Genomic DNA, 26556 nt, shown 5'->3' on the forward strand with positions numbered 1-26556 from the left:
TTCCTTTTGATGTGATGGTAAATGGGATTGCTTCCCTAATTTCTCTTTCTAATTAATCTTTCAAGGTCAGTATATAGAAATGCAGGTGATTTCTGTGTATTAATTTTGCATCGTGCAACTTTACTGAGTTCATTGATGAGTTCGAACAGTTTTCTGGTAGCATCTTAAGGATTTTCTAGGTATAGTATCATGTCATCTGCAAACAGTGATGGTTTTACTTCTTTCCAATTTGGATTCCTTTTATTTCTTTTTCTTTTCTGATTGCCATGCCCAGGACTTTCAAAACTATGTTGAATAGTAGTGGTGAGAGTGGACATTCTTGTCTTGTTCCTGATCTTAGCAGGGATTCTTTCAGCTTTTCACCATTGAGAATGATGTTAGCTGTGAGTTTGTTTATTATGTTGAGGTAGGCTCCCTCTATGCCCACATTATGGTGTCTTTTTTTTTTTTAATCAGAAATGGGCGTTGGATTTTGTCAGAAGCTTTTTCTGCATCTATTAATTGGACCATATAGTTTTTATTCTTCAGTTTGTTAATGTGGTGTATCACACTGATTAATTTGTGAATATTGAAAAATCCTTGCACATCCCTGGGATAAATCCCACTTGATCATGGTGCATGATCCTTTCAGTGTATTGTTGGATTTGGTTTGCTAGTATTTTGTTGAGGATTTCTGCAGCTATGTACATCAGTGGTATTGGCCTGTAATTTTCTTTTTTTATATTATCTTTGTCTGGTTTTGATATCAGGGTAATGGTGGCCTCATAGAATGAGTTTGGGAGTGTTTCTTCCTCTGCAGTTTTTTTTGGAAGAGTTTCAGAAGGATAGGGTTAACTCTTCTCTAAATTTTTGATAGAATTTTCCTGTGAAGCCATCTGGTCCTGTTTTTGTTGTTGTTGTTGTTTGTTGAAAGTTTTTAAACCACAGTTTCAATTTCAGTGCTTATGATTGGTCCATTCATATTTTCTATTTTGTATTGGTTTAGTCTTAGAATACTGTCCATTTCTTCTAGGTTGTCCATTTTATTGGCATATAGTTGCTTGTAGTAGTCTCTTATGATTCTTTGTAATTCTGAGATGTCCATTATTACTTCTCCTTTCTCATTTCTAATTTTATTTATTTGAGTCCTCTTTCTTTTTTTCTTGATGAGTCTGGCTAAGGGCTTATCAATTTTGTTTTTCTTTTCAAAGAACCAGCTTTTAGTTTCATTGATCTTTTCTATGGTTTTCTTCATTTATATTTGTTTCTGCTCTGATCTTTATGATTTCTTTCCTTCTGCTAACTCTGGGTTTTGTCTGTTCTATCTCTAGTTGCTTTAGGTATAAAGCTAGGTTGTTTATTTGAGATTTTTCCTGTTTCCTGAGGTAGGCATGTATTGCTATAAACTTTCCTCTTAGAATTGCTTTTGCTGCATCCCATAGGTTTTGGAGTGTCTTATCTTCATTGTCATTTGCTCCTAGGTATTTTTAAATTTCCTCTTTGATTTCTTCAGTGATCCATTGGTAGTTTGTAGCATGTTGTTTAGTCTCCACGTTTTTGTGCTTTTTGAAGTTTTTTTTTTTCTTGTTGTTGATTTCCAGTCATATAGCATTGTGGTCAGAAAAGAGTCTTGATATGATTTTAATTTTCTTAAATTTACTGAGGCTGGATTTTTGGCCCAGAATGTGATCTATCATAGAGAATGTTCCATGTGTACTTGAGAAGAATGTGTATACTGCTCCTTTTGGATGGAATGTTCTATAAATATTAAGTCCATCTGGTCTAATGCATCATTTCAGGCCTGTGTTTCCATCTTAATTTTTTCTCTGGATACCCCACTGTCCATTAAGTGGGGTGTTAAAGTCCCTTGCCATTCTGTGTTATTGCCAATTTCTCATTTTAAGGTTGTTATCAGTTGCCTTGTATATTGAGGTGATCCTATGTTGTGTGCATATATATTTATAATTGTTATATCTTCTTCTTGGATTGATCATGTGACCATTGTATAATGCCCTTCTTTGTCTCTTACAACATTCATTATTTTAAGATCTATTTTGTCTGATATGAGTATTGCTATTCCAGCTTTCTTTTGAATGCTGTTTGCATGGAATATTTTCTCCCATCCTCTTACTTTGAATTTGTATGTGTCCCTAGAACTGAAGTGGGTCTCTTGAAGACAGCATATGTATTGGGTCCTGGTTTTGTATCCATTCATCCAGTCTATGTCTTTTGGTCAGGGCATTTAGTCTGTTTACATTTAAGGTAATTATTGATATGCATGCTTTTATTGCCATTTTATTAATTGTTTGGGGTTTGTTGTTGTTGGGCTTCTTTCTTCCATTGTTCTCTTGTGGTTTGATAATTATCTTTAGTGGTGTAATTGAATTGCTTTTTCTTATTTGTATGAGTATCTATTGTAGATTTTAGGTTTGCAGTTACCACGAAGTTTTGATACAGGAGTCTATATGCATATATACAAGATTGTTTTAAGTTGTTGTCTCTTAATTGCAAGTGCATCTCCAGTATCCTGCATTTGTACCCTCATTTTCTCATGAATTCTGGGTTTTGTAGCATATTTATTTGTGGATGATTTCTTACCTTTACTATATGTATGCCTTTACTGGTGAGTCTTGTCATCTGTACCATTTTTGTTTCTAGTTATGGCCTTTTCTTTTCCACCTAGAGAAGTTCCTTTAGTATTTGTTGTAAATCTGGTTTAGTGTTGCTGAATTCTCTTAGCTTTTGCTTGTCTGTAAAACTTTTTATTTCTCCTTCAAATCTGAGTGAGAGCCTCACTGGATGGAGTAATCTTGGTTGGAGTTTTTTTCCTTTCATCACATTAAGTATAGCATGCTCTCCCTTCTGGCTTGCAGAGTTTCTGCTGAAAAATCAGCCAATAACCTTATTGGGGTTCCCCTGTATGTTATTTGTTTCTCTTCCCTAGCTGCTTTCAATATTTTCTCTTTGTCTTTAATTTTGGTCCGTTTGATTAATATGTGTCTTGGGGTGTTCCTCCTTGGGTTTATTTTATATGGTATTTGTTGTGCTTCCTATATTTGAGTGAGTGGTTCCTTTTCCATGTTAGGGAAGTTTTTGGCTATTATCTCTTGAAATATTTTTTTCTGGCCCTTTCTCTCTCCCTTCCCCTTCTGGCACCCCTATAATATGGATGTTGGTGTGTTTACTGTTGTCAGGGAGTTCTCTTAGACTGTCTTCACTTCTTTTCAAACTTCTTTCTTTTCTGTTCCACATCAGGGATTTCCACTAGTCTGTCTTCTACCTTGCTTATTCATTCTTCTGACTCCTGTATTCTGCTGTTGTTTCCTTGTAGTGATTTTTTTATAATTTTTTTTATTTTCCCATTTACAGCAAGGGGGTCAGGTTATCCTTACATGTATACATTACAATTACATTTTTCCCCCACCCTTTCTTCTGTTGCAACATGAGTATCTAGACAAAGTTCTCAATGTTATTCAGCAGGATCTCCTTGTAAATCTATTCTAAGTTGTGTCTGATAAGCCCAAGCTCCCAATCCCTCCCACTCTCTCCCCCTCCCATCAGGCAGCCACAAGTCTCTTCTCCAAGTCCATGATTTTCTTTTCTGTGGAGATGTTCATTTGTGCTGGATATTAGATTCCAGTTATAAGTGATATCATGTGGTATTTGCCTTTGTCTTTCTGGCTCATTTCACTCAGGATGAGATTCTCTAGTTCCATCCATGTTGCTGCAAATGGCATTATGTCATTCTTTTTTATGGCTGAGTAGTATTCCATTGTGTATATATACCACTTCTTCCTAATCCAATCATCTGTCGATGGACATTTGGGTTGTTTCCATGTCCTGACTATTGTGAATAGTGCTTCAATGAACATGCAGGTGCACGTGCCTCTTTTAAGTAGAGTTTTGTCCAGATAGATGCCCAAGAGTGGGATTGCGGGGTCATATGGAAGTTCTATGTATAGATTTCTAAGGTATCTCCAAACTGTTCTCCATAGTGGCTGTACCAGTTTACATTCCCACCAACAGTGCAGGAGGGTTCCCTTTTCTCCACAGCCCCTCCAGCACTTGTTATTTGTAGATTTATTAATGATGGCCATTCTGACTGGTGCGAGGTGGTATCTCATGGTAGTTTTGATTTGCATTTCTCTTATAATCAGTGATGTTGAGCATTTTTTCATGTGTTTGTTGGCCATCTGTATATCTTCTTTGGAGAACAGTCTCTTCAGGGCTTTTGCCCATTTTTCCATTGATTGATTGGTTTTTTTGCTGTTGGGTTGTATAAGTTGTTTATATATTCTAGACATTAAGTACTTGTCAGTTGCATCATTTGAAACTGTTTTCTCCCATTCTGTAAGTTGTCTTTTTGTTTTCTTTTTGGTTTCCTTTGCTGTGCAAAAGCTTTTCAGTTTGATGAGGTCCCATGGGTTTATTTTTGCTCTAATTTCTATTGCTTTGGGAGACTGACCTGAGAAAATATTCATGATGTTGATGTCAGAGAGTGTTTTGCCTATGTTTTCTTCTAGGAGTTTGATGGTGTCCTGTCGTATATTTAAGTCTTTCAGCCATTTGGAGTTTATTTTTGTGCATGGTGTGAGGGTGTGTTCTAGTTTCATTGCTTTGCATGCAGCTGTCCAGGTTTCCCAACAATGCTTGCTGAATAGACTTTCTTTTTCCCATTTTATGTTCTTGCCTCCCTTGTCAAAGATTAATTGACCATAGGTGTCATGGTTTATTTCCGGATTCTCTATTCTGTTCCATTGGTCTGTCTGTCTGTTTTGATACCAGTACCACACTGTTTTGATGACTGTGGCTTTGTAGTATTTCTTGATGTCTGGGAGAGTTATGCCTCCTGCTTGGTTTTTGTTTCTCAGGATTGCTTTGGCGATTCTGGGTCTTTTGATGTTCCATATAAATGTTTGGATTGTTTGTTCTCATTCTGTGAAAAATTTCAGGGGTAATTTGATAGGGATTGCATTGAATCTGTAGATTGCTTTGGGTAGCATGGCCTTTTTTACAATATTGATTTTACCAATCCAGGAACATGGAATATCTTTCCATTTCTTTACATCTTCTTTGATTTCTTTGATTAAAGTTTTATAGTTCTCGGCATATAGGTCCTTTACCTCCTTGGTCAGGTGTATTCTGAGGTATTTGATTTTGTGAGGTGCAATTTTAAAAGGTATCGTATTTTTGTATTCCTTTTCTAATATTTCATTGCTGGTATACAGAAATGTGACTGACTTCTGAATGTTAATCTTATAGTCTGCTGCTCTGCTGAATTGATTAATCAGTTCAAGTAGTTTTGGGGTTGAGTCCTTAGGGTTTTCTCTGTATAGTATCATGTCATCTGCATACAGTGACAGTTTGATCTCTTCTCTTCCTATACGGATGCCTTTTATTTCTTTTGTTTGTCTAATTGCTGTGGCTAGGACTTCCAAAACTATGTTGAAGAGCAGTGGTGAGAGTGGGCATCCCTGTCTTGTTCCAGATTTGAGTGAGAAGGCTTTTACTTTTTCCCCATTGAGGATTATATTTGCTGTGGGTTTATCATAAATGGCTTTGATTATATTCAGGAATGTTCCCTCTATACCCACTTTGGCGAGGGTCTTGATCATGAATGGATGTTGGACTTTGTCAAATGCTTTTTCTGCATCTATTGAGATGATCATATGATTTTTGACTTTTTTTTTTGTTAATGTGGTGTAAGATGCTGATTGATTTGCATATGTTGAACCATCCTTGTGAACCCGGGGTGAACCCAACTTGGTCATGGTGTATAATTTTTTTTGATATGTTGTTGGATTCGGTTGGCTAAGATTTTGTTGAGAATTTTTGCATCTATATTCATCAATGATATTTGGCGATAGTTTTCTTTTTTGGTGGTATCTCTGGTTTTGGAATGAGGGTGATGGTGGCCTCATAGAATGTCTTTGGGAGTATTCCTTCTTCTTCAACCTTTTGAAAGAGTTTAAGGAGGATGGGCACCAATTCCTCTTTATGTGTTTGATAAAATTCACCTGTGAAGCCATCTGGTCCTGGACTTTTATTTGTAGGGAGTGATTTTATGACCTCTTCAATTTCATTTCTAGTGATGGGTCTGTTCAGTTGGTCTGTTTCTACTTGATTCAGTTTTGGCAGGCTGTAAGATTCTAGAAAATTGTCCATTTCTTCCAGATTGTCAAACTTGTTGCCATATAGTTGTTCATAGTATTCTCTTATGGTTTTTTGTATTTCTGCTGTATCCGTTGTGATTTCTCCTTTTTCATTTATAATTTTGGTTATTTGTGTTCTTTCTCTCCTCTTTTTAGTGAGTCTGGCCAGGGGTTTGTCAATTTTGTTCACCTTTTCAAAGAACCAGCTCTTGGTTTTATTAATTTTCTCTATTTTTTTTGAGTCTCTATTTTATTGATTTTTTCTTTGATCTTTATAATTTCCTTCCTTCTGCTGACCTTAGGACTTTTTTGTTCTTCTTTTTCTAATTCGTTTAGGTGGAGGGTTAAGTTGTCAATTTGGGATCTTTCTTCTTTTTTGAGAAAGGCCTGGATTGCTATAAATTTCCCTCTGAGCACTGCTTTCACAGCATCCCATAGATTTTGAGAGGTTGTGTCTTCATTATCATTTGTTTCAAGGTAGTTTTTAATTTCCTTCTTGATTTCCTCATTGACCCACTGGTTTTTTAGTAGAATGTTGGTTAGTCTCCATGTAGTAGGTTTTTTCTCATTTCTTTTCCTGTGGTTGATTTCTAGTTTCATGCCGTTGTGGTCAGAGAAGATACTTGAGATAATTTCTATGCTCCTAAATTTATTGAGATTCGCTTTGTGTCCCAATATGTGGTCGATTCTTGAGAATGTTCCATGAGCATTTGAGAAGAATGTGTATTCTGCTTTTTTTGGATTTAGTGTCCTGAAGATATCAGTTAAGTCTAACTTTTCTATTGTTTCCTTTAGGATCTCTGTTGCTTTATTGGTTTTCTGTCTAGAGGATCTGTCCATTGATGTGAGGGGGGTATTAAGGTCTCCTACTATGATTGTATTCTCATCAATATCTCCCTTTATGTCTGTTAATATTTGTTGTGTGTATCTGGGTGCTCCTGTATTTGGGGCATATATGTTGACGATAGTAACATCCTCTCCTTGGATGGATCCCTTAATCATTAAGTAGTGTCTTTCTTTATGTATTTTGTTTTAAAGTCTATTTTGTCTGATATGAGTGTTGCGACTCCTGCTTTTCTGTCATGTCTATTGGCGTGAAATATTTTTCCCCACCCTTTCACTTTCAATCTATATGTATCTTTTGTCCTAAGGTGAGTTTCTTGTAGGCAGCATATTGAAGGTTTTTGCCTTTTTATCCACTCAGCCACTCTGTGTCTTTTGATTGGGGCATTCAGTCCATTGACATTTAAGGTGATAATTGATAGATGATTATTTATTGACATTTGAACCTCGTGTTCCAGTTGATTCTATGGTTCTCCATTCTTCCTTTCTTTTTTTTTTTTTTTTTTTTTTTTTTTTGGTTGGATGGTCTCCTGTTATTATCTGCTTGAGTGTATTTTTTTTTTCATTTTTTGCAAATGCAATATTTGGTTTTGGCTTGTGGTTGCCCTGTTTTTTAAGTATGCTGACCCCTTCCCATAATTGTGTGTTTTAGCCTGATGGTCCTGTAAGTTCAAACACTTCATTACTATATTAAAATTAAGAAGAGAAACATACAAACAAACAAACAAAAAGGGTTATTTACTTCCTAACATCCCTTGCCCACATTTTATGGTTTTGATGACTCTTTTTTATTTTTTCTTTTTAATTTTATTTTGTTTGAAGCATGTTCATGATTAAATCGTTTTGCTGGCTTATTTGAGTGACTGCTCTCTGATTGCAGTTTCCTCAGTCCTAATTCTTCCTCTTCTTTTTTTTTTTTTTCTTTTCTTTTTTCTTCCCTTTCCTTCCTTTCTTTTTGGTTTAGAGAAGCCCTTTCAATATTTCCTTTAACCTGGGTTTTGTGTTGCTGTATTCTTTAAGTTTTTGTTTGTTGGGAAAAATTTTGATTTCCCCTTCTATTTTAAATGATATTCTTGCTGGATAGAGTATTCTAGGTTACATATTTTTTCCCTTTAGCACTTTAAATATCTCTTGCCATTCCCTCCTGGCCTGTAGTGTTTCTGTAGAGAAATCAGCTGATATTCTTATGGGGGTTCCCTTGTAGGTAACATTCTGTTTTTCTCTTGCTGCCTTTAGGATCCTCTCTTTATCACTAACTTTTGCCATTTTTATTATGATGTGTCTTGGTGTGGGTCTGTTTGGGTTCAGTTTGTTTGGGGCCCTCTGTACTTCTTGTATCTTGAACCCAGTATCCTTTAGATTTGGGACGTTTCCATCGACAATTTCTTCAAATATATTTTCCATCCCCTTATCTTTTTCTACTCCTTCTGGAATTCCTATTATGTGTAGATTGGCCCGCTTTATATTATCCCATAGGTCTCTTATATTGCTTTCCAGTTTTTTGATTCGGTTTGCTGTCAGTTGACCCGATTGAGTGATTTCCATTATTCTATCTTCCATATCACTGATTCGTTCTTCTGCATTATTCATTCTGGTTTTTACTGCCCCTAGTTCAGTTTGCATCTCTGCAAATGAATGTTCTAGTTTTTCTTGGCTCCTCCTTATATGTTCTAGTTCCTTTCTGAGGGTATCTGTATTACTGTTCATATCTTCTCTTAATTCCTTCAGTATTTTCACTATTTCTCTTTTGAATTCCAGGTCTGTCAGACTGCAGAGATCTGTTTCATTGTTGACTGTTTTAGGTGAGTTCTCCTGTTGGTTTGACTGGGGGTGGTTTCTCAGCTTCTTCATCTTGCTTGTCGTTTTCTTTCTCCTGAGGGAGTTGTACTCTCCGTTATCGGGCAGTGTTTGCCTTGTCACTGCCGTGGAATATTTCTTAAGGGCTGGCATTGTTGGTCAATCTTTTTTGAGGCAGTGTGGCTTTTCTGGAGTGTTGATGGGGCTAACAGGGCCTCTTTGAAGCAAAGGAGAACTTCCCGAGGGCAGACAGGACTGGGAGGTCCACACCACGATGGTAGCAGATTTCACTTGGTCATGCAGAGCTTGCTCTGGTGTTTTTAGGCTGTGGGGTTCTTGCAGGGGGTTGGCGGTGTTGGACAGCTGTTCCTCAGGAGTGCAGCACCCCCTGTGGGCTGGAGCAGCTATCTGGGTCCCTGGGAACCTAAGAGGCTCGTCCCTAGGGCAGCCCAATTCAGAAGGACAGCCTGCCAATGTAGGCGGATCTTTTCACAGTCTGGCCGAGCTTGTTGCAGCTTTTCTGGGCTGCAGGGGGTCCTCCAGGGGGCTGGTGGTGCTAAGCAGCTATTCCGTGGGAGTGGGGCATCCCCTGGGGGCTTGGGCGGGTAGCAGGGCTGTTGGAAACCCAAGAGGCTCCTCCCTGGGGCAGCCTGACTCAGAAAAACTGAGAATTAGGCAGATCTATTCACGGCCTGGCTAGGCTTGTTCTAGCTTTTCTGGGCTGCAGGCCTTTTCTCGGGGGCTGGTGGTGGTTGGTGCTGCTCTTCGGAAGTGTAGCCCCTCCAAAGGGCAAGCAGGCCTGTGCAGGGACAGCCCCTGCGGTGGTAGGCTTCAGGCAATTGTTGAGGCCAGCCCTCCTGGATGGCAGGCAGCCCCAGGTTCCGCGAGAGCGTGGGGGTGGTGGGGGTGGGGGGAGGGGATGCACTGGGAAGCACAGCTTTCAGCTAGCTAGCGGGCCTGTAAGCTTGCTATGGCGTGGGGGGTATTCTATGGGGACCCACCCCTTCTTCTCTCCCCTCCCCAGCACGGGCGCAGACCAGGCTCTTCTCCCAGGTTCCCTCTGATGCAGCTTTCTACTTCCCCACCCCTAGAGTATTGCTCCCTTTCTCTGTGACAGCTTTGTTTTCTAGTCTCCCAGGCAGTCTCTGCCCCGTCAAATGGTTTCTAGACCTCCCAAGCAGCTTCTGCCCCACCCTGCCCCCCCAGCCCCTTCTCGCAGACTAACCTCTGGGGCCGAGGTCTCGGTGCCCAGCCCCCACCCAGGCGTCTCAGTTTTTGGTGACTGTGCCCATAGTTCAGATGGTCCGTTCGGTTCTTGATCGGCTTTTCTGTACTCCAACTTACTGCTACACTCTTCTCTGCATCTGGAGATTCCTCCAGTTCGTTTGATCTTTCCCCCGTGTAGGTGACTTTCCAGGGTGTGGGATCCCTTTCTCCTCCGCAGTTCCCATTCGGGAGCACCCATCCCGCTGGGATTCACCTTTTCTCACTCTCCTCTTTTCTCCCGTTCTGCCCAGTAATGTCACGAACTTCTTGCTGTTATTGGAATTTAGGTTCCTCTGCCAGCAATTGGTTGCTGTTCTGTGCGAGTCATTTATTCTGTAGATGTGCTTTTTCTGTTGTGTTTGTGGGAGAGGGCGAGCATGTCCCCCTACTCCTCCGCCATCTTGTCCTCTCTCCATTTTTTTATCTCAGTTACTGTATTTTTCATCTTTGCTTGCTTAATCTTTAAATCTTCTATTTCTTTGCTCAGTGTTTCTTATAATTTATCAATCTTTGCCTCCAGTTTATTTCCAAGATCCTGACTCACATTTACTATCATTAGTTTAAAGTCTTTTTCATAGAGGTTGGTAATCTCTAGATCACTTAGCCTTTTTTTTTGTTGTTGTTGTTGTTGTTCCCTTATCTCAGTCATTATTCTCTGCCTTTTCCTTTTGTATAGATTTTTGGTGTAGTATCCTTTTTGCAGACAGTAGGGTTGTAACCTCTCTTGCTTCTGATGTCTGCCCCCTTGTGGCTGGATTTGATGTGGGGGCTTGCTGCAGGCTTCCTGATGGGAGGGACTCCTCCTGCCCACTGGTAGGTAGAGCTTATTTTTATCTCTCTGGTGGGTGGGGCTTTGTCTTTGGGTGTGATTAGAGGTGGCTGTGTGCCTGGGGGAATCTTTAGACAGCCTTTTTGCTGATGGGTGGGGCTTCATTCCCATCCAGTTTGTTGTTTGGCCTGGGGCTTCTCAGCCTGGATGGATGTGGCCAGATTTTTCCAGAATAGCCACCTCTAGAGGAGTTCACACTGATATTTATTCCTGAGACCTTTGCTTCCCCCACAAGTAGCCACAGTCATCCCCTGTTTCTCCAGGAGATCCTCCAAGAACCACAGGCAGGTCTGCCCCAGATTCCTGTGGAGTCTCTGCTTTGCCCTGGGACCCAGTGCATGTGAAAGCCTGTGTGTGCCTTTCAAGAGTAGAGCCTCAATTTCCCCCAGTCCTGTGGAGTTGCTGTGCACAAGCCCTGCTGATCCTCAATGCCAAATGCTTCAGGGGCCCCTCCTCCCAATGGCAGATCCCCAAGCATAGGAACCTGACATGGGACCCAGAACTTTTACTCCCTTGGTGAGCCTCTGTGATATAGTTACTTTCCAGTCTGTGAGCCACCCAGACTGGTGGTATGGGGTTGTTTAAATCATGTAATCGCCCCTGCTACCATCTTGATGTGGCCTCCTCTTTGTCTTCTGGAGTAGGATATCTTTTTTGACAGTTTCCATTCTATTTTGTTGAAGGTTGTTCAGCAGTTGGTTGTAATGTTGTTGCTTTTATGAAAGAAGGTGAGCTCCAGTTCTTCAACTCTGCCATCTTGATCCCATCTCTATTTATTTTTAAATAACCACAGTTACTTACTAGTAGGACATGTATGCTTGTTGGTCATTGCAGACTTCTTAAATCTTGGAATCTGGGGAGTTCACATCATGACACAGCAGAAATGAATCCAACCAGTATCCATGAGGATGCAGTTTTGATCCCTGGCCTTGCTCAGTGGATTAAGGATCCAGCATTGCTGTGAGCTGTGGTGTAGGCTGCAGACACAGCTCAGATCTGGCATTGCTCTGGCCATGGCGTAGCCAGTATCTATAGCTCTGATTTGCACTAGCCTGGGAACTTCCATATGACCCACCTGCAGCCCTAAAAATCAATCAATCAATCAACCAATCTTGGAATCTGATTGGAAGTCCCCACCATCATTTCCTATTACACATTGATTTTCATCACAGCAACTGCCAAAACCCAGCTTTACAAAGATATAGTATCACTAAGAAGGATATAAAGCAATCTGATACTGAAACTTTAAACTATCTTGGGATAGTATTTGATAATATCAATCCAATGTTATCTGGTCTTAAGTTAACTTTGACTTTGTGATAATAATTCTTCTAATACTACATATTTAAAGAAACATATATTCTGTATAAAAGCTATGTGTGAGCCTGAGACATGAGATAAATCTCTATCTAATGATCCACAAATAAAATAGGACCTAATTCAATCCACCAGGGTTCCATGTATTGCAGACATCATGGTTGGCCTTGGAGGTGCAGTTCCTAAACTGAACTGTGCTGAGATGCCCTGCAGTGGTGAAGCAAAGTCATGGGGGCACTGCGAAATATATGTTTTGAGAAAAGTATAGCAACTTGTGTAGACAGCATGTCAAATACTATAAAAGACATATTTACATTCACTTAGTAATTGCAAATGAAAGCTTTGTTTGCATTGCTACTTTTAGGAGTAGAATGGTTTTTATAGCAAGGGTTGTTATCTAGGAGTCCATTTATGCAAATTCATTGTCTATTTGAAGTTGCACATTCTCCTGAAGACAGTGTGTACAGCTTCCATAGATCCTTTGATCTGTGACAAAAACAGTAAAATTTTACCTTTAGCATTAAACAAAATACAGGTTTAAAAGCAGCGATGACATGTTTTTACTAATCCCAATGATAAGATGTTGGCAGAGTTCATCTTGTTTATGCAAAACAGTTTTGAGTTTTTTTTCTCTCAGAATTGACCATTTATCAATGTCAGAATGAAGAAAAGAGGATTCACTGCTTTCTTTTTTTATGATCATTTCACTTATTTCTCTGACTTTAGAAAGATCCTTCCCACTAGAAATAATTTAGAATTTTAGTATGTTATTTCCAAAATGAACAAAATTGATTTTTTATCTTCTTTTGTTTTGTAGGTGATCTTAATTTTCCTGGCAGACTTAAACAAAAATTTCACTTGAAGTAACATTTTCCAAAATATATATTCTTTTTTTTTTTTTCTTTTTAGGGGTTGTAGCATATGAAGGTTCCCAGGCTAGGGGTCAAATCAGAGTTGCAGGGCTGTGTATGCCACAGCCACAGCAATGCAGGATCTGAGCCCCATCTGTGATCTACAACACAGCTCACAGCAACACTGGATCCTTAACCCACTGGGCAAGGTCAGGGATCAGACCTGCATCCTCATGGATGCTAGTCAGATTCATTAACCACTGAGCCACGATGGGAACTCCCAAAATATATATTCTTGTGTAATTTATGATCTCCATATGAGTTTCTGGCTAAATTGATGCCACTTAATACTCTCTTTTGCTAGGATGGATCTTCTAAGAGATTGAAACCTTAAAATGAAAAACAGGTGAAATCCTGAAGCTATTACTATATGATCTCAAACTCCTGGATTAAAAATAAAACAAATGAAACCCTTGTAGTTTATTAGGTTATTACACAATATTCCAGTGTTTGGCATTATGTAGACCTACCATCTAAGTTAATTGCTTCAATAAACTCAAGATAAATCAGATTAAATAATTTCTGTTAATAACATATATAGATATATATTAACTTGCCTGTTGTTCTTCACTGTTCTGAGCAATAACATTTTGTCTCATCTTTTTATCTATCTCAGCTCTTATCTCAAATTCTCACCATCCCTGGCTTTTCTAGCTCAGAGTGAAATTCCCTTTCACTAAATTACTCTACATTTCGAATCTTTAACAGAAAATGTAAATACCTTATCTCCTCCTCTACTCCTCCCATTTCCACATATTAGTTTTAAGGAAATCACCTTTTTCTCAATGTCAAATTTGGATTTCTCCTCCATCTCCCTTAGACAATACTCTATGTACATTCATTAGACAAAATCTAAAGGGCTTACTTTTGCTACATATTTGAAAGATTTTTCTTTTCCTCATCCTACTGTCCACCCTAGTTCAATCTCTCATTTCCTATTATCTATATAATTGTAATAGCCCCTCCTTATCTTCCTACCTCTGTTTTCTTCCCCCTCAAATCCACTTGACACAACTCTCTGGCTTATTCTTAACATCGGATTGTTCACTTAGGTTGTTATGTCTTTTGAAGTCCCATTGTGATTCCCTGTTGCCTAAGAAGGGCTCCACCATAGGCGACAATTTATATTTATAAGCCTTGCCTTTTATCACTCCCTATAATTCGCTCACCTTATATTGTTCCAAAACTGTAACCCTAATTTTCAACCTACTATGTTCTCTACTTCTAAACTTTCATAACACTGTTTGTTGTGATCGCTTTCTAAGTATTAGTTCTTTATGTATTTGTCTTACCACTTGACTCCCTTGTAAGCTTTTTCCATACAGTAAAATGTTTATTCTTCCATTCACCCATAATGTACTTCTTTTTTTTTTTGTCTTTTGCCTTTTGTCTTTTCAGGGCTGCACCCATGGCATATGGAGGTTCTCAGGCTAGGGGTCCAATCGGAATCACAGCTGCTGACCTACTCCAGAGCTACAGCAACACCAGATCCAAGCCACGTCTGCAACCTACACCACAGCTCATGGCAACGCCAGATCCTCAACCTGCTGAGCGAGGCCAGGGATCGAACCCACAACCTCATGGTTCCTAGTCAGATTTGTTTCTGCTGCGCCACAACGGGAACTCCATAATGTACTGTTCACTTGCTAAATATCAGCATTTTATAGCCCCAGAGTTTCAAAGATGAGCAGGACAGGCCTTCCTATATGTAGTCAGTGCTAAAAAAGTATTTGTTAAATTAAGTTTCTAATAGTTTTATTGAAAAACTGTATTAATCCTTTTTCTTCCCCAGATTACCCTGTACATCTGCAGTATGTTGTGAGCCACATGGGAAGTCCAATGCCTTCTACATCTGCAAGGTGAAATGACCAAAGGCTTTGTTTTCTTCCATGTATGTGATGTGATGTGACCTGAGCCCATCGTGTATAATCAGCAGGTGCGACTGATTTTGCAAGGGGGTAAAACTTGATTGACTGTGTACACTTCTGCAAGCAGAGCATTATCTGGCATTTAACTTTCATTTTTAAAGTTGGTGCTTTTTGAAGCCAAAATAGTACTTAAATAGTACTCTTACCTAATCCTTTAAGTAACTCAAATTTTGGTCTAGTCCTTATTTTCTTATCAAGACACCCAAATACTGGACAAAGGTAAATCAAAATGTCAGAAACAATTCCAAAACACTTGTATTCATTTTGAATAGTTTTAGTATTAACTTACCTTTTCTTCATAAGATTTCATTGTACATAAAGATGAGTAGATATAAAGATTTAATATTGAGATTATATAGTCAATTCAACAAATCTTAGTGAGTCTAATATATAAAAATGCCAGATTCAGTGGAAGAATACTTCCCTCATCAAGGTCATGTATTAGTGCATTGATCAGGTGTTTTTTCTTATGAGTGTAATCTGGGAAATGTGAAATTCAACTGCCTGAAAACCAAAGAAATTGTCAATTTTGATGACTGTAACTAATCTTTCTCTACTCCAAATAAAATGATGCCTGTATAGCACTTAATAGAGTGACTGGCATATAGTAGGTACTCAGTAAACACTGGTTACACTTGCCCTAGTAGTTGAGAATAGAATTAATCAACTCTAACGGAGCAGGTAGGAAATTCTTATTGGAAATTTTCCTTTAGCAAGAAGGACCCAAACTGTTTTTGTGTTTTAATTAATTTATCAGATATTGAGCATTTTTTCATGTGTTTGTTGGCCATCTGTATATCTTCCTTGGAGAAATGTCTATTCAGGTCTTTTGCCCATTTTTCCATTGCTTGATTGGCTTTTTTGCTGTTGGGTTGTATAAGTTGCTTGTATATTCTAGAGATTAAGCCCTTGTCAGTTGCATCATTTGAAGCTATTTTCTCCCATTCTGTAAGTTGTCTTTTTGTTTTCTTTTTGGTTTCCTTTATTGTGCAAAAGCTTTTCAGTTTGATGAGGTCCCATGGGTTTATTTTTGCTCTAATTTCTATTGCTTTGGGAGACTGACCTGAGAAAATATTCATGATGTTGATGTCAGAGAGTGTTTTGCCTATGTTTTCTTCTAGGAGTTTGATGGTGTCCTGTCGTATATTTAAGTCTTTCAGCCATTTTGAGTTTATTTTTGTGCATGGTGTGAGGGTGTGTTCTAGTTTCATTGCTTTGCATACAGCTGTCCAGGTTTCCCAGCAATGCTTGCTGAATAGACTTTCCTTTTCCCATGAAAAAATGCTCAACATCGCTGATTATAAGAGAAATGCAAATCAAAACAACCATGAGATACCACCTCACACCAGTCAGAATGGCCATCATTAATAAATCCACAAATAACAAGTGCTGGAGGGGCTGTGGAGAAAAGGGAACCCTCCTGCACTGCTGGTGGGAATGTAAACTGGTACAGCCACTATGGAGAACAGTTTGGAGATACCTTAGAAATCTATACATAGAACTTCCATATGACCCTGCAATCCCACTCTTGGGCATCTATCCGGAAAAAGCTCTACTTAAAAGAGGCACGTGCACCCGCATGTTCATTGCAGCCCTATTCACAATAGCCAGGACATGGAAACAATCCAAATGTCCATCGACAGATGATTGGATTCGGAAGATGTGGTATATATACACAATGGATAAAAAAGGATGACATAATGCCATTTGCAGCAACATGGATGGAACTAGAGAATCTCATCCTGAGTGAAATGAGCCAGAAAGACAAAGACAAATACCATATGATATCACTTATAACTGGAATCTAATATCCAGCACAAATGAACATCTCCTCAGAAAAGAAAATCATGGACTTGGAGAAGAGACTTGTGGTTGCCTGATGGGAGGGGGAGGGAGTGGGAGGGATCGGGAGCTTGGGCTTATCAGACACAACCTAGAATAGATTTATAAGGAGATCCTGCTGAATAGCATTGAGAACTATGTCTAGATACTCATGTTGCAACAGAAGAAAGGGTGGGGGAAAAAACTGTAACTGCAATGTATACATCTAAGGATGACCTGACCCCCTTGCTGTACAGTGGGAAAATAATAAAAAAAAAATTAAAAAAAATAAAAATAAAAATCCTTGTACATTGAAAAAAAAAATTTATGAGATAACTGTTTAATTCCTTTTTTAACTTCCCTTCTAAATAAAGAGCTAACTACATAATGTGATAGAAATAAAAGGAAAGAGAAACAAAGAAAACCTTAAAATATGAAACACTGAAACCATTGTAAAAATTGTGAGATGATGCTGAAAGAAAGAACAAAACATGTATTATAAATGATCTGCTTCTGAAGATAATGTAAGTCTCCTACCATGGTGCTAGCTAGACACAGTGGATTCACAATAAATACAGAGATCAGTTAAAGACATATTAAAAGGAACTTACCAGCATGCCTACTAAACATGTAATTTTTAATTATAAAGAAATTAGAATGTGCCAGAATTCTAGAAGACAGGATTGTATGGCAGGACAAACAATGGCTTGGCCTTTGCCTGATGATCCAGTGGGGATCTTCCATTCTGTACCTTTTTAATAGGCAACAGCCGGGTCCTGCAATGACTGGAAACTCAGCCAGCGGTTTCCAGGAGATTCTCCACTCACCAGGAAATTGCCCAGCTGAATGGAGACAGGGAGTTGCTCCTCTGGTCCTCAGAAAGGAAAGAGAACCAGCAACGACTGCCTCTTCCACTGGCATCTCTACCTGGTCAAAGAACCAACCAGTCACAAAAGAAAACCTTGGTGAACATCAGTGGGGAGAATGAAATTATGCTCAATCAGCAGGATGACCTCAAAATGGTGAGTACACATCATACCAGACACAATCCATTGCTCTTTGTGTTAAAATTACAAAAACACTGCTAGTTATTGATCAAACTGTAGTTGTCATATGTTAAGATTTATTAAAGTAATAAAGAATTGGCTCTGCAGTCTCATGACATTCTACTGGCAAATTCTACTCAAACCAGGTTGGATCTGATTGTAATCATTGTGTAGGCTGAAAACTGGCTAGAACACATTAAAACAGAGCTTCTCTATTCCATGGAAACCAATCCAGTCAGAAAATGGCCAAGTGATTTGCCTTGGGGTAAATGTGAGGCCTTAACATTTGTGTAGCTTCCTTTCTAAATGTCCAGCCTCTGAAAGCAGTTCCACAATAAACTGCAACTTGAGCTCCTCAGATGGCTCTGTTCAAATCCTTTAGACCATTCACTGTCTGATGTAAAGTATGACTACCATGGTATCTATCTACTTTGGTTTTAGCAAGAACCTTCTAGAGAGCAGGTATGTTTTTCCTGCATAGAGTTTACCCCCCTGGACTCTCCTGGAACATCTGGGAAGAATGGGATGATAACACTTCATATCATAACCTGCCAGGCACTGTGGTCAGCATTTTTATATAGTCTCAATATATTATCTTAATAGCTCTATGTGCTAAGTATTATTTTTTTTTATCATTTTATAGATGAGGAAACAAGTTCACAGTGGATTAGGAATGTGCCTGAGTTCATCCAGAGCCTGAAGAGGCCATTGGTTCTATGCCCCAATGCCTGTATATATGATGGGACAGTGAATCTGGGTGCTTTCTGTGCTCCATGTGGAGAAGGTGAAGCAGTCACTCTTGTCATCTCTCTAAAGAACTGAGTTGGAGCGCGTCTTTGGATAGGAGCCGTGCTGCTGCTGACTGGGGAAGAGGTGTGGTCTAATGGTGACTGAGCCTGCCAGAATTTTGAAACAGGTAAAGTTTGTCTTTTGATTCCCTCCTATTTCTTCTTTCATTTTAAGGAACTTTAAATTTTAGAAAAGCTTTAGATTTAGATAAAAATTGTGAAAATTGTACAGAGAGTTCCATGCCCAGTTTCCCCTATTAATAACATTTTACATTACTTGGGTCCACTTGTCCCAACTGATGAACCAGTATTGAAACATTGTTATTAAGTCAATACTTTACTTAGATTTCCTTAGTTTACACCTAAGGTTCTTTTTCTGTTCCAGGATCCCATCTAGGACACCACATAACATTTAGTTAGTTGTCTTTACATTCCTCTTGGCTTTGACAGTTTGACTTTCTTGTCTTTAATGATCTTGACAGTTTTGAGAGGTCCTGGTGAGATATTTTGTAGAACATTGTTCTCTTGATCTTGTTTGATGTTTTTCTCATGAATAGACTGGAGTTACAAGTTGTGGGAGGAAGACCTCAGAGGAAGTATGATTCTTATCACATTGTATCAAAGTTACATTCTATTAACATATGAGCTTTATCACTTAAGAGTTACATTGTTGAGGTTGACCTTGATCACCTAAGGAGATATGGGGTTTGTCAGGTTTCTCCTCTATAAAGTCACTCATTTTCTCCCTTACTTTGGACGGAAGTCACCATGCACAGCCCACACTAAGAAGTGGGGAGTTATGCTTCCTCCTCAAGGGTGAAGCACTAAATTTTTGGAATTCTTCTGTAGGGGAAATTTCTCTTCTCCACCATGTATGTATTCTGTCATTTACTTACATTAATATGAACTCATGGATATTTATTTTATACTTAGAGTTAAAATACAATGCTATTTAACTTATTTTTTGTTCAGATTATTCCAGCTTTGGCCATTGGGAGCTCTTTTAAGTTGGTTCCTTTGTCTCTTTGATATACTTCCACCATTGTAGGACTTTTCATTGCTTGAGTAAGTACTTACGTTCTGGCACTAAAAGATGTTCCAGGTTCTTCTTATAAACTTCCTGCCCCGGTCCCAGAATCAGTTATTTCTCCAAGGTGCTCTCTTATCCTTTTTAAGTAAAGAAACCTAAAGAATCCTGAGGACAAAGAGAACTCATAAGGGATATGAGGCAGACAAGTGAGATGGGTTGATTACATCTGCATTTTAAAGAGATAACTTTTGACTGGATAAGGCCAAGACAAAAACAGAGAGAGAAACTGCTGCAGTGGTCCATGCAAAAAAAAGAAGGTGATGTCCTGAAGTATGAAAGCAGCAAAGTGAAGAACAGACAGTTGTGGGGGGTAGGTCAGCTTATGTTCCCAATGGAGTGCTGGACAGTCTGAGTCCTGGGACTAATTCTGCAGTTGTACAAAGCACACAGTAACTTTCTGAATGGAGGAGGATAATCAGTAGTAGTGATTACTCATATTTATTGAATACTTACTATATTCCAGGCATTGCTGTAAACACTTAACATACAGTAACTTTTCTATGCTAAATGCTCACAACAACGCTTTGGGCTAAGTAGTAGTATTATTTTCTCATTTTAAAGATGAGGAAATTGAGCATTGGGAGAATTAGTAAGTGGTCTCACAGTCTCAGTAAGCACAGATAGACATACAAGCACAGGAACCCTTACTCCAGCCCTGTAACTTTCCACTCAGTGCTATACAGTGCCTCTTGCTGAAACTTTGAGATCTCTTTATTGACAGAGCTTCATCTCAGCTGCCTCGACCAGCTGCTAAGATTTTTAATCCTACTGCTGCCTGCAGTGCTTCTGTTCCTTCTGATTCCTAGCTTATCCCCCAAAGCCAGCTTAGACTGACAGACCGTTTTGCCTGACCTAATGGCTGCATCTTTACTTTCCCAGGTGCAGTTACCCATGTGACCTAACTCACTTCCACACTTTCAGCTTCCAAAGCCCTCACTGAGCACCTACTACTGCCTATCAGGGTTGTAAAGTGCTGGGGAGAAAGACATTCTGTTCTCAAGGGCCTTAAAGTGTGTGCATATGTGTAAGAGTGTGTGTTTGTGTAAATACAGTGTAGTCTAACTCTGCTTACTCCATTACTTCTGACTATTTTCCAGTCTCTGGTACCTGTGCCCCAATGCTGGGCTGTCCACTTGAGTTTAGGCCATCCTCTGCGCTACCAGGTCCAACCCCTCCTGTGTGTCGTGACTCTTTCTGCTTGTCTGTGAGGCTTCCATTCTGTTGATCTTTCTCCACCCAAACCTCCATCACCAGGAACCATGGGCAGCTTCCTCTCTCCTGCTGTTAAGAGGGTCAACCTGTGGAACGTCCAGGCCAGCCCAGCCTTCCAGATTGCTCTGCTCTGAGTCATGCTAATTTTATTTCCAGAGTTTTTTTCATTCACAGTACAATTAGAGCTTCAGACTCTTTTTTGCTCCAGAAGGAGTAGGAGGTGAATTAGGGATGATTAGCAGCCAGATTCCTTCCATCACTCCTTTCAGGCCCATCTGGATTTTTCTACTTGACTATTTTTTTATTTGAGTCTGAGTCATTCTTCTACCAAATAGTGAGACCATTTAAATATTCTGCATTATTTTCAGATGTTTGAAGTCTCAAAATCCACCTAATGTACATAAATATCTATCTCCCAAAGGGATGCTGCCTGCTTGGTTTGGGACAACATCTTCTCTAGGTAGAACCTAGTGAAAATATCACCATAATTAGTGTAGGTAGATACTAGATAATTCCATGTGAAACTTTTTAGAAAGGATGCTAACAGCTGTTTCTCCATTCTCTCCACAAAGATTCCAAAAATATTATGCAGGCAAGTTATGTGACAGAATATTCAGTGAAGTGACATACTTAAAGACTTAGGATTTTCTTCAACACCTTATTTCTAACTTTTTAAGGCACCCTATATTTGTATTTTTTCCAGGTCTGAAGCAAAGATTCCCCTTTGTCCTTTGCCTGGCCTTTCTGTATTTTTGGAGAGGCAGATCTAGAGCAAAGACTGTAAGTGAGGGTGGAAAGGAAAAGAAAGTAGAAAAATTCTTTTTTACAATCTTTTACACACATGAATTTCCCCTTCACCCCAACAGTTTGCTCACTTCCTAGGACAGTCTTCTTAATCAGGCTCTTGTAATCCACTTTCAGAAGTTGTTTTGCAAATTGTAGAAAATAAATACCAAAGTTGGAATATAACTGGATTTTAATACCTATGCCTAGACTCAAAGCTAAACCTAAAATAATTTAACTCTCAGTCTCTTAAACAACAATTTGCTTTCCTGATGGGAGGGAGAAGGAAGAGTTTTAGCCTATATCAGGCATTGACACCTAAGCTGCTGAATGGGTTGCCCTGTGCGACCTCTGTAGAGACACGATGGAGAACTACAGAGCAGAGTGAGGTCATCATTTATGCAAGGGGCATCAGTTCACTCCTCCAGGGCAAGAGATTTCTCAGTAGGTTTTGCTGACAGCAGTGAGGCAAGTCTTGCACCAAGCAATGGCCTCCTTCACTTGTGCTCCTATCCGCAGAATATCAGCTCTGTTAGAGGCTTCTAGGCCCAGGGATACCCTCCCCCCCACCAGAAACTCTCAGAGCCTTTTAAGGTGAGAAAGAACAGGCCACGACAAAGACTGTGATGCAGTGGGCATCAAGGGGACAGCCTCTCTTAGACATCAAAGGAGAGCTTGGAGCAGCTGAGGCTGACCCCTTCCAGCAGCTCTTTTATGCCCACTCCCACCTTGACTGAGTCCTGGACCTCTGTTCCTCAGTTGAGCTTCTTGTTCTTTCATCAGTAAGCCTCTATATGAGGCCTTTCCTCTATATCAGGAGAGCTGAAGCCAAAGGCTGAGGATGGAGAGGATAATAGAAGGAGAATATTTTGGCAATTGCTCTGCCTTTGTCCTTCCTCTTGGTGGGTAGCCTCAGGAGACCTGCACTCAAGCACCTTCTGTCATTAGTTCCTGTCCGTTTCAGAAATCAATAGAAGGCAGTTCTCCTCCACACCTTGTCCATCGCAGGCCTGTCCGCTGAGCTTTGCACTCCTGAAGAGTAGTGAGCCATCAAGAGGGCTCCCCAGGGCTGCAGGAGGGATGCGAGGCCAATTTTTCTTCTAACTTGTTTGTCTTCATTATTTAAAGCCCATTTGCAAACATTTTGAAAAGGAACTGGCTGCTGCACTTCTCTGTGTCCAGTTGGTTGCATAGGATCTACTATGGCAAAATAGCCTGTAGCAGGAATGGAGGGTTATTCAGAAACACAGAGTTGCTTAAAAAGAGAGGGTGTGGCAGGATCAGGCTTAGCAGGAAAGCACGCTGGGGAAGGGGCATCTGTGGAGTGTGATTCCAGGCCCCTGCACAGGCCCTGAAATTCCCATCATCTTAAATCCATGGTGATGGCATTCTAGCTTCCTGAAGGTAGCTCAGTCTATAGCATGGATACTATATACTTCTATACATGTACACTAGGGATAAACAAAGAAGTACATAAATTATAGATAAGTTACGGTTCTCATGGTCAGAAAAACCAGTTACAAATAAACAAGGGGGACAGCCAGAATGGCCCCAGGATATTAGGTTAGAAGTCAGGTATCAGTATGAATTCATGTTTAACATGTACACTGATCAATATATACAGAAAGAGAGTTATGTTTGTATGTGTGGGTTTATATACATTCATATATTTCATGGCTCTGACCACTGAGAGCCTTAGAAGCAGTGACAGCCCAGCACAGCAACAAGCATATCTAGGACCCAGATCTTGGTTTTTAGCAGCCATTCTCCAATAAAAGGGACCAGGGATCCATGGAGAAATGGCTGACCTTAGCCTGGAGCATCTTGTAATGCCAGTAATTAAGGGAATGCTCCAAAAAATCAAGAAATGAAAAAACAACGATAAATACCTGCATGTCAAAAATACACAGGAGCTCATTTGAAAGAAGTCCCAGTGGCCAATGTGAGTACCAAAGCAGTTCCTTGAGAGGATTATAACACAAAGAATAAAATAAATATCTGTAAGATAATACTGATATAAATAAATTATGGGATAAATAAATAGGGAGAAGGAACAAAGCTTACAGAAACTCCAAATAATATAGGTAGATACTCCTTTCTAGGAGGTGGAGCTTAACTCCTCTCCTCCTGAATGTGGGCTGGACTTAAGTGACTTGCTTCCAAAAAACAGAGTATGGAAAGGAAAAAGAGTAAGGAGTGAGCAACTCAGTTGGCATCAGCATACTGATATCATGTAATTTCTGAGATGATCTGAGGAAGATACTTCACCTTTGTGGCATTCTTTCCCCAAACTTCACTCTAGTCGAATCATGAGAAAACATCAGATAGACACAAATTGAAGGACTACAAAATCACTGAAGAGTAGTCTTTAAACTGGAAAATCATAAAAAAGGAAAAAAATGAGAAATGGTCGTATACTGAGGAGACTAAGAAAACATAACTAAATGTAATGTGGTGTCCTGGAGTGGATTCTGGAACAGGAAAAGGACATTAGTGGAAAAACTGGTGAAATCTAAATAAAGTAGTTTAGCCAAGAGTATTATACCAATATTAAACTCTTAGTTTTGACAATGTCCTTTGCTTATATAAGATGTTAACATTAGGGAAAGCTGAGTGAAGAGTAGACAGGAACACTCTGTTCTATCTTTGCAACTTCTCTGTAAATCTAAATTAAAAGTTAAAATTTTAAAACTGGGTAGGAAGCCAGGGTAAAAAGAGAACTGGCTAAGACACACAGAGTAAATAGGAAGAGAATAATGGGAAGCTGGATGAGGGAACTGGAATTCCACAAAAGTTTTGCTCTTCCAGACAGGTGTCCAGATCATCTTGGCTCATCTGGATTTTGGATGCTTTGTCACTGAGAAGGTAAGCAAGAACTTACAGTGATATGGGGAAGGGGGCTGGGCTTCAGAGATTCCACCCACAGTTTTGGTATTGGGGATATATGTTCATCCATGTCTTGGGAAATTGAGTTTAAAAAGGGTTTTTTTGGGGAATGGCTTAGAAGACCAATCTAGATAAATTGATTAATGAATTAATGATGTCTCCCTTTTATCTGCCATTTTATATTTTATATAAATATAAACCTGCCATTTCATAGTGCCATTTTATCTGCCTCCAATGCCTTGAGGCTTTGTGATCAAAGAGGCTTGGTTTCACATTTGTTGAAGGCATTTTTGCTCTGGGATTGTGCCAGTAATACAGGGAAATCTAAGAACTTTCCCATCCATTTCTGAAATATGATTCCCACTTAAACATTTCCCACTAGCCTTTCAAGTACATGCAATTGGTAGCCTAAAAGATAATTCAAGTCCTCTCTACCAAAGGCTGATCTAGTACTTTAAAGCCCTCAGTTAATAGTTTTAGCAGTTTCTTTTTTATGTTCAGCATCCCTTGCCTTTTATGTTAAGCACATCAGGTCTGCTACTTTCCCTCTTTATGTGATAGTATGAGCATGGTGGCTGTCATACATTGGTTTCCCTAGAAAACAAACATAGAGTCTCTTAGCTTTGCATGTAGGAGGTTTACCAGGGAGAGCTCTTGGGATAAACACCTGTGAAGGATGAGGGAAACAGATTTCAGCAGAGGGAAAAGCTGGACTGTAGTGCAGTTGCAGCAGAGGCCTCCATTAATCCTACCAGTAATGCTGTAGCTGAGATGGCCCTTTATATTTGAATGAGTTGAAGAAAGAGAATGGGGTCTCACGTCATAAACTGGGTACTGGATAGAGGCCAGGAAATGATGTAAACTTGGGAAACGTAGCTCCCTTTAATAGAGGGAAATTCCTGAGGAGGGGCGTGGTTATAAGTTTTGAACAACCAACACTCCCAACAGTTAGAAAAATAAGTACCTTAATCCTAAAAAGTGATCTGAGAGGCATATCAATATTGTCTTCCATTTTCACTACCTGAATCCCCCCAAATGGAATTCAGCCCATCTGGAAATAGGTTCTAAAGATTTTGGTTTGTTTCTCTTCATGGGAAAAGTTGTAATATTAAGGCAGTAGAATGAACTACAGCCACCACCACTGCAGTTGCTTGCAAAGCTATAGCTGTATTCATCTCTCTCCTTTGCTGCCCATTCTACCCACTCTTAGCCATACCTCTGACGGTCTTAGTGGGTAAGCTGGTGGAGCCACCTAGTCCTCATCTCTGAGTGTTCTGAGATCTTGGTTACCATGCCCTTCGCATGCCATGGCTGCTGCTTGGATTCATTTGTTGTGAATATCGGTCAAAGGAATAGAGCAAGATTTTGCAGTGGACCACTGGTGTGCTAAAGTATTTCCTGTTCTCATTGCGCAAGCTCCCGAAGATCTAGGTCAATTACCACTGCAGGATAGTGATTCCTTTCCTTGACTGTTGGTTTCTTGACATAAGGAGCCCAAAGTGACTGGGAAGCAGCAATAGCTTACAATTTAATAGGCTTTTCATTGTGTCTTCTGATGGAAATAATCACTCCATTTGAAACCAGCGTCTTCAGACCTACAGTCCAGAGTTGAAGGGACAAAAAGTAGAAATTCCCCAACTCACTGGAAGTGATGCTCCTTTCACCCTTACGTTCTTGGACATGTTCTTGTGGCACACATTACACTGTTAACTTTGGGTATATACTGTGTCCTAGGGGATGACATCCTCTTTTAGGTATCTTCTCCAAAATGGCACCTTGGCTGTCTCATCTAAAAATTGTTCCAGAAGTCCAGCAGCTTCTGGAAGATGAAGAATATGAAAAACTAGTAAATTCTGTGGTCATGTAAATACTGCTGTATCTCCTTTGTGGGACAGTGGTTCTCCTAAG

The 26556-nt window shown here is 39.6% G+C and overlaps 2 long non-coding RNA genes across 5 annotated transcripts in view; one reads left to right on the plus strand and one right to left on the minus strand.

Moving 5' to 3' along the window:
* LOC102167681 overlaps positions 1 to 26556 on the plus strand; it is a 238825-nt gene that overhangs the window by 206322 nt on the left and 5947 nt on the right. The window contains exons 6-8 of the long non-coding RNA XR_002339506.1: positions 17606 to 17865; positions 18533 to 18805; positions 24571 to 24627. This is a non-coding gene — a long non-coding RNA (uncharacterized LOC102167681). The remainder of the gene's footprint in view (positions 1 to 17605; positions 17866 to 18532; positions 18806 to 24570; positions 24628 to 26556) is intronic.
* The window catches only part of LOC110257213, a 77090-nt gene continuing 62388 nt past the window's right edge, over positions 11855 to 26556 (minus strand). Inside the window, exons 5-7 of one of the 4 annotated variants that reach the window (XR_002339509.1) lie at positions 19755 to 26467; positions 17671 to 17770; positions 11855 to 12669 (exon numbers count right to left, since the gene is read on the minus strand). This is a non-coding gene — a long non-coding RNA (uncharacterized LOC110257213). Of the gene's footprint in view, positions 12670 to 17075; positions 26468 to 26556 lie in introns of those variants that run through there. The other 3 variants (XR_002339507.1, XR_002339508.1, XR_002339510.1) reach the window with 3 other exon arrangements.

Source organism: Sus scrofa, chromosome 16 (genome assembly GCF_000003025.6).
Source record: "Sus scrofa isolate TJ Tabasco breed Duroc chromosome 16, Sscrofa11.1, whole genome shotgun sequence".
Taxonomy (NCBI): domain Eukaryota; kingdom Metazoa; phylum Chordata; class Mammalia; order Artiodactyla; family Suidae; genus Sus; species Sus scrofa.